Here is a 20,266-nt window from a genome sequence, read left to right as displayed (position 1 = left end):
GTTTTCATATCCTAGGAATGATGTCGTATATCAGTTACTCGGTACGCTCTCTTTGGGGCTCTGCCTTGCGGCCTTTTCTGGTATTTCTCTATTACGCAACACCGTATCTCTCTCCGTTGTCGATGTAATAATTCATGACATAGTGTAATTCCACGCTTTGGCCAAAAATGAAAATGCTCCGATCGGTATGGAAATTGGTTTATCGACCTATCACGTGGTCTAGATTCGAAAATGACCTTTTTGTATGATCGATCGAATTTTTGACTCCAAAATGCCCCAAAAAGTAGAAGCGTAGAGGTAGTTGGCGACACTGTCACTGATAGAAAATAGAAAATTTTGTTTCGACAGCTTTTCCTAGGGTTTCTGACGATTTTAGGGGGTCGATTTTATGACTATCTGTCTTGTCTCGTCTCGTTCACACCACGCATTTGTATGGGTTTTTGAGTGAGTGGTGGGAAGTTAATTTTCATAATAATACATTGATTTTAATTACATAAAAGTGTGAGAGACCATCACTTGAGGCCACAAGGTCCCCACATCATGCGGCCAAGGAAATACGTCGTATCTTCGTAAAATTTCGGGGGAGAATTAGAACCCCAGGAATCAGATAGCTTACCACGGCCTCAATCCTTCATGTAGTCAAACGGAATTTGGGTTCTAATGATCGTTACCTTACGTTACGTTAAACATTACGATAGGTATAGATAGAGATTTAATGAGGTTTGGTTGTAAAATTATTCTTTCATCGTAAACCTTTCGGAATATTTAAATTATATATTTCGGAATATATTAAATCGTTAGGGTGAAAATAAAACCGTTCCAGCATTAAGCATTATATGGCAGCAAGTATTTCATTTTTTTACGTAAAGGGAAAAAAGAAGAAAGAAATTAGAACATTAGGCAAAGAGTGAAAAAAACCTTGAATGGTAAAAATTGAACACCACGGTGACAACTCGTTAAGAGTTTTGAAAATGGCAAATCTATTTAAAAGTAAAGTCTTTTTCTTTAGAACTAACGTGCGAATTAAGCTTAAAAAAAGTGTATCACATGTGTTAAGTATAGAAATGAAATTTGATAGCTAAACATACTTGTAGTAGGTATTAATTCCTATTCCTTCCTTATTCGTATTGTATTCCATCTTATTCGTCGTCTAGAACGCAGTATTTATTGGCATTTCTCCCGTATTTCATGGAAAAAAAGGAGTACCAAAAACAGTGCTTAGCAGTATTCTTTGGGAATATAATCGTAGTTATCATATTCTTGGATTATTCCGTTGTTATCCTCAGATATTTAATACCAAACCTAAATCCAGCCAATCAAGCAGGTTTAGACGGAAATGGATTTTTCTTTCGGCTAAAAAGTTTTTTATAGCCATGACGCTTATAGTGAATAAAACTTTATCTTTCTCAAACTACCAAATTTATGCCACCTTACTTCCAGTCCAATTTCAAACCTTTATTTGCATGATGATAAAAACCTTACTTTTGAAAAGAAAGTGGTCGAGAAAAACGAGAAGTAAACTAAACGTTACACGGTCATCGTAATCTTTTCGTCTCACCTTCTCTGTTCAAACTTCATGTTATTTTTTTTGCCACTCGAATTTTCCGATACTTCGACCGAAAATCATCTAGTGGTTCGATATATCGATGAGGCATCCTCACTTTTGTCAAGGCGGTGATGGCGAGGCAATTTATCCATACGAAAGGATCTCTCTCTCTCCTTCACTTTTCGAGTGGGGGGAGACGCGGAAGGGAGAGGGGCGATACCCCCTTCCACACGCGCATACGTCTTCTCTTCACCCCTGATGCGATCGGCTCTTCACCCCCTCTCTAATCCCTCCCCCCCACTGACTCTTGTCACGGTGAAGGAGTCTTGATTCTCTTGGTCGGCGCGCAGATGTCGCCAGCGGGTCGTCTTTTGTCGCCTCGACGATCGTGCGGAATTTTCGCGAGAAATCGAACCCCGCGGGGGGCGGACGAACAACCACGTGTTCAATGGCCATCATCCATCAGAAGGTTCGTCACTCCTGCGCGACCCTTCGTGTTTCGTCACGATTTTCTGACGCATTATCTATAACCTCTTCATTCCACGACCCAATATGTCGGCTTTTGCTCGGCAGGTTAGAATTCCCACATCATCCTCTTCTTCACATACGGCTCGCCCGTGCTCCGCACATTTTACTTGCCTAAGTAACGTCCGTTTTCGGCACGGTACTTATGTTGCCGGATGCCTTGGCTGCATCGCGATCTCCGGCAGGCAAAGCATTGAGTTGTCCAGATAATCCGGTAATTAAGCAAACTTCAGCTATTCAGAGCGCATTGCTAAAAGTTTCTGTCATTTGAAAACAGTGCGCTTTTGACCTGAACACCATTAGTGATTTTGGTTCACATTGGCATCAGCTATCGAGGATAAACATTTCGTGGCATAATTTTTCTCCAACCCGTTAAACTCGGGATTTATACTCACAATTTTTGATTGGGCGTTTGTAAATTCTCGGTTTCAATTATCGGACATTTTATCAATGAAAAAATAAGTACTCATTGGCTCATTGTTCGCCAATCCTTTGCGACTTCAAGGGCTGAAATATGTGGGGTGTGGCGGCGGTAGAAAGAAAGTTGGGAGTGGAGAACCCTTTTTTCGCCGTACATTAATGCATCGGTGACTCAGCATCGCAGGGCGTCTTCACTTGCTGTCATAAAGTTGAACGTTTTACGCTAAACGTTTACCTCGCATTTCGTGTGGGCTGGGAAACTGGTTGGGATAGGTGTGTAGCTCTTGTAGTTGGGATAGCTCTTTCTTTCCAATCATGCCCTCCGAGGGAAAAGTATGGTTTATTGCTATTAAGAAAATAAATGACCGCTGAACTATCAATTCTTCGGGAATTTGACGTCACAGAGAGAGTTAAGTTGCATTGGTTTCATTCTGTGAGTAAGCGTTTAGAGGAATAATTTTGAATGCATAAATCGAAAGCGAACGAAAAATACGGAAATGCCAATTAAATGTTGGGCAACTTGATTGTAAGCACAAAGTACTGATACTTTTCAGTGAAAAAATTAAGTGAAAGTAGTATTAAGGGGGAGAGGATTTTCAAAAGTTTAGAATCGTGCATAAAAAAGAAGTTTCTCCTAAGCTTTTCGCTGTATTTAAATTGGTTGTTTCGCTGAGATCCTCATACTTGGGTGTCCTGTTTTTTTTCATTTCAGACAGTAAGCTGTTTTTGTTGCGTGAGCAGTGGTGGACATGCTCCTTTTTTACCTGTTATTTTCTTAAATGAATTATTATGTCTTAAATAACTTGCTTTCCTTTTTTGAAATGTATGGAACTCTGAAATTTGAGAGAAATTACATAAAAATACTTCTATTTCAAGGAAAATGTAATAGGTCAAGCTGATTTATAGATACTGGAACGATTGCAAGGTTTAAGGATGTATATTATTAATGATCATGGCTTAAAAATATTAATTGAAATGAATTTCTCTCAAGCGTCTAGGCGCGCCTTCGTAAATAGCCGTAAATTTTTCATCGAAGCAATAAGGAAATGTGACAATAAATGGTATTGGTTACTCTGAGCTATATTCAACGATTGGTATTTTTGGCAAGAATCCGCGAACGCTATTGTTTCTTGGAGTAGATTTTTAACTCATTTTCCCCCTCTCCGAAGGAAGGTCATCCGTGTGATGTAATTATCACCTTCGTGGTCGTTAGAATTTTCTCATCGATGTTATAAACGATACGTTAGAATCCTGTTTATTTTATCTAAATAAATTGTGCAGTAACGATCCTTTTATTAACGATTGAATCAAACGATTTGAATCAAATGATTGAGTAGTGGTGGCGAATGGCATTGCCGTCGACGCAACCTAAAGCTCAATTCTTCTACTGCGAAAAGTTAGACTCACTGGGTTTTTGGCAATTCACGCATGCTTTTATTTATGTGTTTATCGACCATGTAATGCCAAGAAGTCTGGTAATGCTGATGCCGCCGTGTACCGTAATCATTCTTAATATATTATCTTTTTTTGATTTTCTGACTACCACCTTACCGGAAATGAAAACTCATTTCCTGTATATCTTTTCGGATGACGGAATATGAGATATGTCGCCAAATTTTTCGCCACGATGTGGTTTTTTTCCTTAATTTTTTTCATGTCCCTCGAGATTCAACCGTAGTCCATATTTAAAGCTATATGCATAGTTTTTTATGAAGTGATGAAATGAATAGCTCTGGCTGTTCAGGTAACCCAACTGGAGCGACGTTAACACCTAAGCTGAAAGTGACAGGAAGTGCACGGACTTGGCAAATGATTCGGTGCGGCTTTCAAGAAAAATTTCCTTGGCGGTGATGGTATTAGCGCAAACGCCCAATAAATATTTAAGTCATATATTGTTTTGAAATATTTGTTATATCAAGAAAAGTTTCACTTTAATATGAAATCGCTGGTATGAATGTAATTTTATCGAACCCCCATTAGAAAAAATGATTGTACTTAAACAATTGTTTATTTGTTAAATTTTGTTCGGTCCAGGCACTTGAAGCATCGTCTTTACAACTTATTTTTTTGGAGTTTTCGGTCGATAATTAAATTAAATAAATTAACGTCTTTACATTAGTGAAGCGGATGGTAGGCGATAAATGGTTCGTAATTTTCGCGGAATATCGATTGAAGAACCGTTTTCGTAGCTGTGAGTGGTACCTTTCTAGGAAAATATTGTTTTCGAGACTTGGTGAAAACATAAAGTAATTTCGCTATGTAAAGTCTGTTTAGGTGGTGAAGGCGTTATCGTTGGCACTTTCAGATTTAGAAAAAATGTCATTAAAATGAGCTTTCGACGCAAAAATAAATCGAGTACATCTTTTATAATGAAATTCGTCCGCAAATTTATACCACACTACCTTATTGGTTAATTTCTAAATGATGCTCTTAATACGTTGGTTGTTGAAAATATCGTTACCGTTGGTTCAAGTTGCTGAAAAACATTTGGATATCGGCAGTCTTTTCTATTTTTTCCATGTCGGCCCTAGTTATTCTTCTCGACATTCAGGGATTTCATCAGCGAACGTGGCAGTATTTTTTACAGTGAATAAAAAGATTTTGAGCAATGCAGTTGTTTGAATGACTCTGTGGCCGTGGACTCCCATTTAGGACGCAAGGACGAACTTCTCGGTCCCTTCATTCTCTCGGATGCACCTGAACGAGTTCTTTTACTTCTGCAATGGGGATAGTGGGAAATATATATTGCTTTATTTGGCGAAGTCGTGCGAAATTCCCATTGTGTGCATTTTGGGGGTGGTAATGGGTGGAGATTGTGGGGGTGGGTTAGGGACGTGAGGTGGCTGCTTAACCTTAATTCGTGGACTGGAATAGACGCCGCTAAAGGTAGATTTGGAGCGAGAGGTGGGTTGATGCGTTTGTAAGGGTGGAGAGCAGCCGGGTGTGGGGTGTCGAACACTTTCGGGGGTGCGGGGAGGAGAGGGGGAAGGAAGAGTTGGGACCCAGCCGGCGGCGGCACGCGGAAGGCGCTTTTGGGAACGGCGAAGGGCTTGGCCAACCAGCGGAGGATGAGAGTCTCTTTTAGATTTTTTTTACTGGCCTTACACCAGTCGCGGCATAACACTAAGGAGGAGTACAGATGCTTCCCGACTTAGCGAATAGGATGCGTTCAGAATACTTGTTTGTCGGTCGTATTGGTCATTAGTCGGAATTGGAATATCGACCGCTCCTAACCGCAAAGTAGTATCTCAAAAATTCGTTTAGGCGTAACTTGAATTTCTAGTCTAGAAAAGCGTAGGTGCAAAATTTGAGCCACATATGATCTATATCTGAAAATTTGCCCATTTACTCGGCTGAATATACCAGTCAACGAGGAAAAAAAGTTCAGATACGATTATATGGCTCAAATTTTACTTATACGATTTTCTGGACTTGAAATTTAAGATACGCCTGAAAGGAAAGATTTCTTTTGAGATGTTACTCAGGGGCTATATTTATAGGAATAGCTGTGGATATATTTATAGGAATTAAATTATCTGCCAGCTAAACTTTATCGTAAAACGTCGCCGATTGACGTAGATTCATTTTGTGAAGTACTCTTACTTTTTGTCCACGATTCTTTGAATATTGCAAAAATATTAATACTAATAAATGAGAACAAAATTGCGAAAAATTCTACCCACGAAACAAAAAAGTGATAATATGAATTAATGGGAATATATTTATAAAGAAATATATATTAAGCGAACTCACTGCCATAGTAAAAGAAGCAAACCTATTGATGACCTAAAAGAAATTTTGGTAATTTTTCAAAAGTTATTAAAAAAATATATTCGTCATAACTTGGGGTCGTCGTTAGTCAGGGAGTAAGTACCTATAGAGGGACAAGCACCTGATCCCGTGGAGAAATTTAACAGTAAAGGCAGCCTATCAGGAGAAAACGGACCCAGCAGTAAAGAAGACAGAAGCGTTAGGTAATGAGAAGTAATTAGTCGGTAGGGTCTGAAGAGATGATCATTGCCCAAGAATGTAAAAAAAGTCTTCCAAAAAGTCCGATGCGGAGTGAGACGCTTTTCGTAGTTGGAATGCTTGGGAAAGAGAGGAAGCATTCGAGATGGAGAAGCGTAGAGAAGGCTAGATGGACACAGGCAAAATGAAAAAAAAAGGATTTCTAGTAGGGGCGTATGAAAAGTAAGGTCTCCAAAGCCTAGGCTTTGCAGCGTGCAGCACTACCACCCTGTGGTGTTAAGTGGTCCTTCCTTCTTGCCGTAGCATAAACAGTTTCTCATTAAATATGATTTGTTGCTTTCCCGGCGAATAATGTGGGTAAATTCTTCTCGGGATTCGCACCTGGGTTAATTTATCCATAACTGCCAACGTTTCAAGCTCCGAATCGGGGTTCATCCTGAGGGTTAAATGTTAAGTAAAACAATCAACCCTGAGGATGAGCCCCGAGTTGGAGCTTGAAACGTTGGCCGTTATGGCTGTCCATAACCTTTAAAATATTGATATTTGTGAATGTTAATAACTTCTATTAATGCTATGTTGCCAAACGGCCGCGCCGGGCCAGTGCCGGTTGCCAGGAAGCTAAGTTTCGCGCGCAAGACGTGGCAACACTGCATTCGTTCGCTCCTGCGTATTTTTTAATGCATTTTTGTATTTAAAGTATTTTTGGATGATAGAAAAATTGAAAATAAATTATTAAGTGTTTCTATTAATTTTATTTTTTCTTTCGGGGTAAACTGTAGGACTAGATACTGTTTAAACATTTTCGTTATTTTACAAAAAAATGTGTTCTAAAAATACGCAAAAGCCATTTTATTAATCTATATTAATGTTTGCAACTTGTTTTGGAAGATGAATTTTGTAGGCGCAGTTGTTTTTCCCAGGTTGAGTTACTAAGTTCATGAAGTTGACAAAACTGCTAATTTTACAGTGCACGGAGTCATTTATTGCACTGGGTTGTCTACATTTTTAAAATTTCCGTAAAACAAGAAATAAATCAAAATTGAGAATAAAATTTCCTTTGAAGTGACGTACTATTCATTATTTTCGCATGCACTGAAGCCCAGATAATAATTTTCAAAGTACAGCGGCACATCATTTTAACGCCGACAGTATTACAGTTAGAGATAATGGAATCGGTGATAACGGGTAGGATGTTTGTTTAGCGGAAAAGGGGTGGAGAGTAGTTGGATTTTTCAATAGGAAGTGTGCAACAATATTAATGTAAAAACTTTTCATACCATGTAATAATATCCATCTTCCTCGTACTATTTGTTAAGAGAGACCTTCATAGTCTGAAAACTTAGTTGATATCCATATTCATTGGCGACATCATACGAACTTACCTCATTAAAAATATTTTAATAAGGATAAATTTGTTGTTCCACATCGTGTCATTACAAAACTTTAGTTTGTAACGAAAATATGTAGAAAAGTTGTGTATGTCTACGTCATTCTCATTGTTCAAAAATGATAAATAAACTCCTCGAATTCATGTCCGATGCATCAGAATACTTGGAAGACATTCGAAATCGCGAGATTTTTTCCGTAGCGAAAGCATTTAGTATAGGCTCTGTCTTTTTAAGTTGGTTATTGGAACTTATTAAGAGCATACTTGATAATCCACCGGTAATATGACAGCAGTTTCAGGTTGAATAATTTCAGGTATAATTTCTGTGGAAGCAAATTCCTTGTTCCTCAGTGTTCTGAGGAGCAACCCTTTCATCCTTTGGCCCCAATTACTATTACTACGGTGCGGGTGGATTGTATCGCTCCACTTGTTGCGCGTGTTAATTATACGCTCCCTGGCGGATTTCCCCTCTGGGCGTGTAATTCGGTTCGTCTCCCTCTTATAGCCTAGGGTAAGGATGCTTGGATCTCCTCTAGCCTCGAGCCAAGAAAGTTAAACTGTCCGGTATCTTCGTAAACAGACTTTTAATTCCGTTAAGTAATTTTGGGATGTAACCGCTTTTCCGTGTTGCGACAACTTGGATAACCGAGAAAATCAGACGATTTCTTCGAGGATTATTTAGTTGCTTACCAGATTTGTTGTTTGTATGGTATGGTATTTGCAGGTGGTGGCCGACAGCTAAGGACATTTGTGCCATCGATAAGGGTAGGGAAGGAAGGGTGAAGAAAAATTTGTTTAGCTTGGTTTAAACGAGGGGCTCCTAGGGTACCACGGCTTAACCTTCCATCCGACGAACTGAGTGCTGTACTTGAAGTACCCTCCACAAAGAACTCGGGAATTCTCTGAAAAATCTCCGCCTTTTCCGGGATCCGAACTTAGGCCCATCAGGGTGAGACTAGCATTATAGCCACCATACCTATCCTAACCCCTTATTATTTATTTTCGTAAAAGGAGGTTTTTTGTTTGTGGTATATTCTTAAATATTGCTACTAGACGGATCTGGGCATTTATAATACTTTATATTAGCGGTCGCTAAATGGAGCTTGTTAGAAGACCAGAAATTAGCTACTCTCGTTACGTTGTTTACATAGTTTTATTATGACTCGGTAAATTTAGGTGTCAGATTATTGTCAGCGAAGATAGAACTGGAGTAATGAAGGAGTTTGATGTGAAATTTTTGTGATGGGCAATACTTTTACTTGAAATGAGTTCAACCCATTATATTCCAAACTTTTGAGACTCAATTATTTTTCAACATGAAAGTGTGAAATTTTCAGAGTTAAATTATCGTCTTCCTCTTGGAGTTCAGTCAAGTGGCACTTTACAACATTAACTTTCGAGATAATACGTATTTGCGATAGTTAGTAATTCGAGACACTACTCAAACGCTTTAAATACAGTTAAGCCTTGATAGGATAGTGATCTATGCTTATTCCATGTAAATCTGTTATTAGTAATCGAAGTGGGTTTTAAACTTATTTTAAATAATTTGTTTTTTTTACTACTCCGCTTTGATTTTAGGTACCCTTAAAATCCCTCGTAACCTGACCGTTGGGATCGTATTCTCTTTTATGGACTTCTCACGTAGATGCAGTGGGTAAATCTTTTTCCTTGGCAATATAATCCTACATTGTTTTATACATTTATTTAAGCATTTTGTTTGGAACAGGTGTTACAAAATATCAATTAAGACACATTAATAAAGAAACTAAAAATTATTGAGATTATGGGCTTTAATAAATTAAATCTCTTAAATAAATTAAATCTCCCTATTTCAACAGCCTCGGAAAATGAAAATTTACCAATAAATGTACGTTTTTACTACAGTTCGGTCCAAAGAAGTGGGTTACGTCTGATGTTAAGTCAGAGGTTTATGAGGCTTATTTCTTTGGTAACGGCTGACAGTTTTAACTATTAATTTCCCGGCGATCCTCGAAGGGCGTTGCTAGTCATTCCGTAGCGCCCGATATCTCCTGGGCGGGTTAGGTGGCCGAGGGGAGGAATCAACCCCCACCCCGCTTTCCCTCAATCCAAGGATGTAACCTCCCACCTGGATTAAAACTCTCCCCCCGTCCCTCTTTCTCCCCGCTGAAAATTCGCCTCACACCCTCGAGTAGTCTCCGTGATAAATACGGGAGGCTAGTAGGGGTGGGAACGAGTCGTTTGCTTCTTCATCCCTTCCCTGCTTTCGCCAACTCCTATCCTTTGAACTCCTTAACTGCGAGCGAGCCTCTTAGCCTCAGTGCGGGCAAGGATTTTAGAATTAATAGGTCCCTACTCATTTTATCTAATACGGATTGCTAATAGTATTAAAATAATAGTAAAATTTGCAGTAGCTCTGTTTATATGACTCCTGTTTTTATAATTCTGTTTTGAACGTTTGAATAAATAGGAACTGATAAATGATGTAACAGTCACTTTACTCTAGTTCAATAATGTCCTGATAATCTAGTTTACTTGTGTTATAAGGGTCGGCTTACGCCATACCCCGCTGTTGTCAATGGGTAAATATGAAAAAGTTTCAACCGAAAGCGTCTTTTTAGTTGCCCGCCTGTTGGTAAAAGCTGAACTATGTTGAACATGGTTATCTAAAAAATGACTACGCTATAACACTATTGAAACCCTATGCTTATTCATTTTCCTTGGGGGTGAAAATTCATCGTTAAGGTTTTAACCTTAATATGTGATTTTAATCTCATCCGTTTCTCTTGGAATAGTTTCAATTGTGCAATTAATTGACACATTACCTTAGTAAAAATTGAATTGTTTTCGAATGAGAATTTCCTACATCTCTGTAGTGGCCGTTTAGCGTTATTATTATTTTGGGGATCATTCCTAATGGTTAAGTTTGTTAACTCTCCTGTATATCATAACAATTTTTCCGGGGTGATGACAAGTTTAATGTTTTTCCACATTTATCTTTATTTGACATTTTTTACGTAAAGTGTAGAATTACTTCCTTTGCATATTTTTTATGTTTTGCATATTTTATCCCTGTATTTTTAATATCATTTTTATGGATGTTTTAGTCCAGGAAAGTCCGTTAAATGCTTTGCTCTATTGGGAGTTCCATTTTATGAAGCTGTTGGATACATTCAGACCTGTCGGATAGGTTCAGAGTGGGTCCTCCGTATCCAATTCCTTCTTTTGAATTTGGAAATTTTATTTGCGCCACCAAATATTTTCTTTTTATTCTATTTTCTTATCGTCAATTATTCGTGTTCGCTTCAGAAAATATAGTCCGTCCGTTGAAATTTGTTTTTAGTTATTGCCGGTGAGTAATGTAATGGTGGGCGAAATTGTGTTAAGGGGGTAATAATGGACTTTCTGCTCTGAAGCAGTGAGTAATATTCTCGTACGACAGCTCATCTTTCTCCACCTCAGACCTCCCATGCTTCAAGCGAGGAACCCTTCTGCCCATCTACTCTTAATAAGGTTCCGAGGACTACGTGAATCAATGTTGGCGCCTAATTTAGATGTTATATTTTTATTTTTTGACAATTTTATTTTATTTAAAAAATTTAACTCTCAAACCACCGAATACAGTTCATGTTGGCCATTTTACATCGGGTTATTCAACAAATATAACAATTAAATGTACACTAACAACCCAGCCCTGGACAGGGGGAACCTACCCAAGCGGGACTCAAACCCGCGACCTCTTGTTTGGCAGGCGAGGATGTTACTCCGCCGCCACCGAGGCCGGCGACTGCCATTTTGACTAATGAAAGGTCTCATTTTTTGCACAAATGAAGGTGAACTACAGATTTGCTGCAGGTGAATTGTTCAGGAGAGGTAAGAATAAAACCTCCAATATCTTTTGGAAATAAAATTATTTTAAGTATGTGGTTTTTTCGGTTAAATTAGACTACCTTTTTTCGTTAGATATTTTTCTCGATTTAATTTTTATTCGGATTAGATTTTTTAGATTGCATTTAAATCCAAAACTTGCACAATTGTGTGCAACTGCTCTTTATAATCGAAGATTTTTTCCATCCTGGTAGGCTACATCGCCTTTCCACTGAAATGTCGCCTTTGAGATGAATTATTGCAACTCTGATTGCGTCGTAACGATTTGCGACTATTTTATCGAGGATCATAAAAAATCTAAATACCTCTCAAAAGATAAAACGAATGAAATGGACGTCGTTTATTTTCTTAACATATTCGCACCAGCTACTCCAAGACTATATCATCGATTGACAAAATCAAATTTTGTTTTTTTCATAATTTATTTTTTGTATTTTTTGTAATATTTTCATAATTTATTTTGTGGATGTATCACCCGCGTGGAACCGCGAGAAAAGTTTAAATATTTTCATAATATTTGCTCTGATTGTTTTTGCTAGTTACCATGTTAATGCTGCTATCGAAGTCAAAATAGGGTAGCTGAAAGAAAATAGCGATTTAGTTGCCTCCAGATCCTAAAAAAGTAATGGTTTGAAAATAAACCATGCTCTATGTTCTTTGTGACATATTTTCTAAAAATATGACGTAAAATTCCCTTCCATGAAGCACCACCAATAATTTTTTAGTTTTTTTCCTGTCATTGCAACCATTTCGTTAACAATCTTGGTATTGGTTTCACACAGCTCTCAGTAGTTAAGACTATCTTTTCATATCCTCGCGTTTCTTCTCTTCTTAATATCATGCATCACTAATATGAGGCTTTCTTGTCCTCCAGGAATTGTCTTCATCCGACCGTCATCACTGATTAATAAATAAAAAGTTACTCGCAGCGTTCGGCATTTACTGTACTTTTGCTTCACGACCGGCTTCAAGTGAAATTAAATCGTGTGTTAAATTGGCTGTAACTTTTAATTAAATAATATGTAACAATTCCACCACATTATGCCAGAAAAAAAACCTCTATAAATAATGACCGATTTCTGAATATATTATGAAAGAACTCCAAACAACACATGTTTCGTTTTCTCACGGTTTTTTAAGGTTTCCAAAAAGAATAAAATAGTTATGAACAATAGGCGAAAAAAGGGAAAGCGCGTAAAGAACTGAAAATGGAAGGTTAAGGAAAGTTTCAAGTTCTTAGAAAAAATGTAGTAGTATGCGCGAGAGAGAGAGTTGAAGGGCAACAACTAGTAGTGAAGAGGAATGACAAATCGCCTTGAATGTAGTGAGAGGTTAACACGAGAGGGTCCACGCGAGTTTTGCAATGTCAATCCTGCCGAAATGAGTGTCGCCAGACGTATCTGCTTAATCATACGAAAAACACGAGGGAAATATTTCTAGCACGCACTCAAGATCGCGTTGCGTCTTAAGCTGAGGAATCCCAATTGCACAATGTTTGTGTGTACCACGCGAATTTCATGTCTACGAAATACCCAGGATAAATGACCTGTCCAGTAAGTGACAAGATACCACAACAACTAATGATCAATGATATTCATTATTGGTTCGAAGGAGAAGAACGCAGTCTCAATTTCCTAAAAAAAAATACTTCAATGATGATGCCTTCCACAATAACTTTTTCGCTCAACGTGAGAAAACGAGGTATGCGTTTAAATTATGCCTCCGTTACTTATTGCAGCATACATTTTATTGTTGACACAATGACTTAGGATTAATTTTTCGATAAAAGGCTAGCACATGCGAAAGATATGTAGTGACAGTTCACTAGTGTTTAAAGATTGCTTGGGTGATTGGCAATCATGAGATCCGGGTTCGAATCCCGCCTAAGCCAAATGATTTTTTTTCATGGCGAATTTCATCATTGCATGAAAGTTCAGCCGTTTCTCTCATTTCATCTTCTGCTGTCATTCATTCACATATCCAAATAAAAAGTGCTAAGTACCTCTTATAAGATAAAATAAATGTAACGACCGTCTTTTATTTTCTTAAAATTTTCGTTGTAGCTGCCTCTAAGGATCTGTTTCGTGGAATGTTGCATGTATTTATCTAGTTTCGAATGCCGCGGATATGCGGTCTCAGGTGTTTGTGGTGACTGTCGTGTGCCTACCATTCACGGTCTCCACTTTGCAGCTGCAGCATTATTTTTTACTCTCTCCCTCTCTTTCCTCCTCCCTTCTCTTTCGCTATTCATCTCTTTTCCTCCCCCTTTCCTCCACGGCCGCAGTCACATCTCGCGTTTATTTTTGGTCCACGGCTCTTAAAGAGCGGAGGAGGAGGCTGAGGAAGGGGAGGATAGCCGTGGACGTGTCTCTTATGTGCCTCGCGTGAACTAGTGGGCGCGCACGGCGTTGAGAGCAGAATGCTGATTCCTTCGAGAGCCCCCTCTTTTCCTTCTCCTGACCCTTCAGCTGTCCCTCGAAAGTCCCAAATGCCTTTGGACTGGCAAAATTCGAAAAAATAAGATTAAAAATTTTCTTTAATCAAACACTTATGGTCAGCTTTTCATCGAAATACTGCCCGAATATAATTACATTCTCAGTTTATAATACATTCTTAGGCTACCCTTACAAAATTGGAGTATTCGGAAATAACTTCACTTTAAAATTATCCATAGATATTTTTTTAGTAAGTTCCCTATGTTACATCTTTTTACAGGTGGTTTTCGAGGACATTCAAAATAACTAGTGAAGAGTTGAATCATGGGTCGGTAAATTAAATATTTCTGCGATTCCTATGAAAGTGAAGTGATTTCAAAGGATTAATGTTTAAGATTTAGAATTTTATTCTAATATGCAATTGAGTAATAAAATCATTTGATGCATAAATATAAATATTTAACTTTTAAAAAATATTCCAACAATTTATACCAAACCCTCTGATGTATTCCGAAGGTAGGGGTTTTTGGAATTATTTGTCAGCCATAGTAGGTAGCTGATGTTCATAGAATGAAATATTCATGATCTGTCTATCTTATGATGTTCAACCGAATCTTCCTATTCCTTATTAAATTGAAGCTGTAAGAATTCGATCTTTCATATTTCGAAATCGTCTTTTATTTGAGTCTCTTTTTGTCCGTCGCACCTTTTATTGGATAATTTTTTTAACAATATTTATTGGGATGTTAAATGTTGCTTAACATCAGTGAATTGAATATTCCATGACGGGTGACAAATGTTTATTTTTTTAACATTTGGAAAAGTGCTTAATTTATGGCTTATGATAATTAGAAATCATTCGATTAGAGCAGGTCGCTAAATTATCTCTACCTCCCTTATCAACCTCCTAATTCACTGGCTGTACCTTCCTTACTTGGCAGATTCGATAATAATTCGACATTTTTTATTGGAAATTATTGTATCCCACCTTTTGGCTTGTCAGTACCATGGAGAGCAATTATCCTCTGTAATGTGCTGGGGAAAAGTCTCTTAAAAGTCAGTACTATCTCTAGCCTAACTTCTAGTCAATATCTTAATGATTTCTTGTAATTTTTTTATTATTAAAAATCTGAGGATGAGTGGCAAATTTAACTAAATTCAGTTCTATAAATAATTAAATGGAGTACTTTGACGCGTGATTTTTATTTCCGACTAGGTAATAACGTAAAAGCGTCGAGGTCTATCGAGAAAAAAATCTTTTATGCTTGTTAAAATGTTTATTTGCAGTTAAGACTTCGAAAGTCTTCAATGGATCATCTGTATGTAATGTTAGTTTAAGTTTTAATATGCTTGTGTGTTTATCGAGGTCGTCTTCTTAGAGCAATATTTTTCTATTGAATGTTTGCGCATAAAAAAAGTATTGGTCTTAGGTTTTATTTTCGGGATATTTGGAAAATTGTGGAAATATGCCTTCTTGTGATCAACTGTTATCTCTGCAGCCATCCCCTCCTCTAGCCCTTCCCGCTTTCGCCAACCTACTAATGCCCTCCCCTCGACCTCTCCCTTCCATCCCCCGCAGAATTCTCTGGAGGAGGCACTAATGTATTTCTTTTGAAAGCCCTTACTCTCTATACTTTCTTCTCGTCGATAGAAAATCACGGGTTATCGATTGTAGTCGTCTCCATTTAAGATGGATGAATGGCCTCCGGCGCTCGTTCGCGCGTGTATTTTTTTTTTTATAATTCCCTTTGAAATTTTTTATCTCGTGATTCACGCTTAATGCCCCATGTTTCTATTTTTCACAATAACGATTGTGGGACTGAACGGAAGGCGCTCTTATCAGGAAACACCGATAGCCATGAATAGGGCGGCCATAAGTGTTTTGGCCTAGTCTGAAACATCTTAGCACCGGGGTGGGAGGGTCCCCATTTGAAGTCTGAAAACCTATAGCCTTTTTCTGTGTAAAATCAAAACTAAGAGTATTTGTATTAGTATAATTTTATTTTTTTTTCTTTCTTTAACAAACTAAACTCTTATTTCCGTATTGTGTTACGCCTTCTATTATAATCAGTCATTGTAAAAACAATTTCTACAATCTTTGCACGAAACCGGGACATGGTAGAGAATATTAAAAAACCGACGGGACGCCCTCAAAAGCGGTCTAAACCGAAACTGTCCCGGGCAAACCGGGACGCTTCAGTCATAAATTATTACATAGAAATCGCAGGGTTCCCACTCAACCGTGAAAACCTTAAAACCGTGAATAAGCCGTGAATTTCGTCTACCGTGAAAAAACCTGGAAATAGCCGTGAATTTCTTCATAAAACCTTAAAAATCTCTCAAACTTATAGAAAAAGAACTACAATTGACAGATCAAAAAAAAAAAGAAAAAAGATATTTAAATCATTTTTTAAGGCCGAGCCACATAGAGACACATTTATCTCCACACGTATATTCGAAGTGCAATTATTGGTGCCTTGTTCCATGATGACACATTGATCTTGAGCCTGTGATTGGAAGACCGGCAAACAAAGTGTTCATTAACCCTGGCGAAAAATCCGACACATCTTTATCAGACACTTCCCTACCTCACTGCTCCGTCCATTTTGCCACTCACAACCTTAAGCTTCATCTACATTTTGATATCGATAGGTGACGTCTTGAGAAGTAGCACTTTCGTTGCTACATTTGAATTCACGGCGCCTGTCGCGGTTGATAAATTTTTAGCTAACGTGCGGGCGGTGATTGTTACGTCGTCAATATTTCTGCCTAAATGGCTTATCAACAGACCGTGCATTTTATGATATTTAGACCGTGAAAACCTGGAAAAAACAGTGAATTTTATAATTAAGTTAGAGTGGGAACCCTGAATCGGTTTTCCTTGTAACAATAAATAATTGTTTACACCGCCCCTTTGTCTTTCACCAACTCAAGTTCAGCAATCGTGTGCGAAGCCTTTTGAAACTGCTGCAGTCACACAGCATTCTGCCCTCAATATCTGGTGCATACTATGACTTGAGCTGGTTCAAGATGTGAAACAGGCTCTAGATAAAAGTGATGATTTTTTTTCGGGAAAAAAGAGAAGTTGGCGTGGATGTCGTTGCGTTCTTATTTTTCCTAACTCCCCTCAGATGTCTGGGATCTTATCTTCATCCATTCCTCTAGGGCACGGTGGTGAGAGGCGAATGATTTTGCATTTCGCTCGATAACTCTCCTTCGCTGCCGTGAATAACTCGCCAAGTGCTCGACTGCAGAGGGGCTAGTAATACTCTTGTGCCTCGACAGGTCGTATCTCTTCTCCCGTCATCGTTTACTGCACTGTAAGATTTCATTTTATCGCGGAGGAGTTATCCGCAGTGGGTGGCATTATTTAAGAGTTACCCGTCGTTATTTAAGACAGTCTATAACATTTGAGAATTATTTGCCTTCCGTGCGAAAACGTCATAAATATCTGCCGTAGTATTATGGTGGCAGCTTCTTAATTTATCCTCCGACGTGCATTCACTTCCTCAGGGTAAGTTTGGTGAACCAAGATTTACGGTGTAGTCAAAGCTGGGATCTCCACAACGTTAACTTGCATTTTCCTAATCGATAGCTCGGTGAGGTGAACAGTGTTGTCATTTTGCTGAAAAGTAATTTCTTGCACTTTTTTTGCTTACGCAGAAGACCCCGAGCGTTAATTATTTACTGAAAATGTTTTAATGATGTCCCACTGCACCTTATTACCTTACGGTGCACGAGGTGGGCCATTATTCAAGATAACGCTTGTAAGTGTCAAGTGTGACAAGTCCCATTGGTTAATCAAGACGAATTTATTTCTTAGAAATTATTGTCCTAAAATATTATGCCAATTAGTTATATTTTGGACAAAGTCATGGGAGTCAAGTCTTGTACTGAAAACTTAATTCATATATTCATTGCCTCTGTCTCTTGGTGTTGTAGTATTTTACCGTTTCATCGCTATGAGCTTCAGAGAATCAAAAGATCAGTGGTCAAAGATCTTGGTTGTGAAGGGTTTAAAAAAGTAAATAAAAATAAAATAAAAAACAATTTCTTTAAAACGTCAACAATGGACCAGTTTACCAACGGTGTGAGAGAAAAATGTTAACATCTTCAGTCTCCTGACGACGTTCCCAGCAGGAGGAACGAAACGTCGAGTTAAAATATTAAGCACGCAGACGTACACCCGAAAAATGGAATGTAATAGTGCATCTAATCGCTGCGGAAACCTTTAAACCAAGATTTTAACTTTAATTACCATGCAGAAATAGTTTAAAATATTTAGATTTCCAAACGTCGTGAGTACTGAATGAGATAACGTGCACAGTTCACCCTTAGAATTTTCGATAATTTATGGCGACATGGTTAATTTTTAGGATACGTATCACTCCCGCTCAACCAGTAATTAGTTGCGACGAATTAATCGGTTAAAACTTGCTTTATCATCTTGAAATTTCCAGGTTATGCGTTGCGGATCCTTTTCCACAGTTGCAAGCATCTCAAATTTTAGAGTTTTACCTCCGCATTTTCTGAGATGAAAATTTTTCTATTTGAAATGTGGGCAGGCGTTAATATGTCTAATTATCTTGAAAATTTCAATTTTTTACAGCAATAATAAAATACATAAACTTTATAATTTCTCATCATCATCTCACGTCGAAACCTAGGTCGTACAGTTTTAATTTTACATGGAATTATTGTTTTTGGCATTTCATTATGTCATTTAGATTCCACGAAGTAACGCCCGAAACAACGAATTATAGTGGTACAACATGTTTGGTAGGGGTTATTCGTCGCGATAAAATACATTATACGACCAGTCAAAAGGGAGTGATGCTTTCCATTAAAGAAAGCTTAATTTTTATACCGAATTGTTAACTTATAGTTTTGAATTTTTGTCCCTCTACGGATATTCTCTCCCATATGTACTCTTGATGCCCTTCCGATTTGATGGATTTAATAATTCCCCATCTGTTGTGTTTCGCTGTTGACCTGAATAAGAAAATGTATGGAGGAAGTCAAGTGGGTCGGTCCCTCCCACTTATTTTCCTGAATTTTTTGGCCGTCCCACGCCAATACCTCTGTGCCTGCCAGCCATGCATCTTGTTACGTAAGCTCGTTTCTTGAACTATGCGGGCCCTCGAAAAATAATCTCGGAGACCTTTGATTTAAAATGACATTTAGGAGAGTCGTGGCTCTCCACTGCGAAGAAGATAACAATTCGTCAAATGTATTTGTAACCAGAAAAACCTGGCAGACATCCTGCCTGAGTATATAACGTACATTTTTCTTAACCTCTGTATGTATAAAACAGTAGTCGGAGTAGAATAAGGTATTCATGTTGCTTCGAATGTACGAATACGAATGAAAAAAGTGATTCATGTTAACTCACTCACCAGTTATCTATGTCGAAGTTTTTTTTTATTATTATCGCTGGTTGTGAAGTAAATATGCTAAAGCTGGGAGTGTTATGTTATTAATGTAAGAACATTATTTTCAGATATATAAGTGGCATAGTAAAAAATAAATGTTAAGAATTGGAATTTTCATTTTTTCTGGCGTCGACTAAAAAAATTCCAGCCAGCTGTATCGAATCAAAGTACTTCGTAAAAAGTGAAGTTGAAACCGCTGAAGTAAGTGCATTACTTATAGCATTTAAGCCTCCTGTTAAGTATTAAAGTACTTTTCCGACTGTAAATAGTATCAGCCTTCGGAAGACTTGAAGGGGGACCTGAGGGCCTGTCAAGTATAGCAGAATAGATAGTGTAAAAGCCTTCTCTTTGAAATGATACTTAAATGAGCCTACTTTTATGGTGGTCTGTGCAACAAAATCGTAGTCTATTGATGTCGAAGGTACAATTATCATCTTTTTTATATTTATAAGTAAATAAATACAGTGCTATTGACGGCAGTGAAAAATATTCTCTAGGTCGTCAGAAAAATATTTGATTCTCATTCGGAAATATAATGCAATGTTAGTAGAAGATTGCAGTGATGGATATATGTAAATTGAAGACCTTAACTCATGCAAGATAGTGTTTCCTTAGCCCGACGTACATAAATATTTCTCGAGACTTTTCGCACACAGTATAAATGCCTACATTTTTATATACT

At 37.9% G+C, this 20,266-nt stretch overlaps 1 protein-coding gene across 1 annotated transcript in view; it reads left to right on the top strand.

The window, feature by feature from the left end:
- LOC124166109 (myocardin-related transcription factor B-like) overlaps positions 1–20,266 on the top strand; it is a 298,259-nt gene that overhangs the window by 38,812 nt on the left and 239,181 nt on the right. The gene's annotated exons all lie outside the window — the stretch shown is intronic.

This window comes from Ischnura elegans, chromosome 9, assembly GCF_921293095.1.
Source record: "Ischnura elegans chromosome 9, ioIscEleg1.1, whole genome shotgun sequence".
NCBI lineage: Eukaryota > Metazoa > Arthropoda > Insecta > Odonata > Coenagrionidae > Ischnura > Ischnura elegans.
The sequence above is the reverse complement of the archived record's forward strand: the minus strand, read 5'-3'. Positions and strand labels throughout refer to the sequence as shown.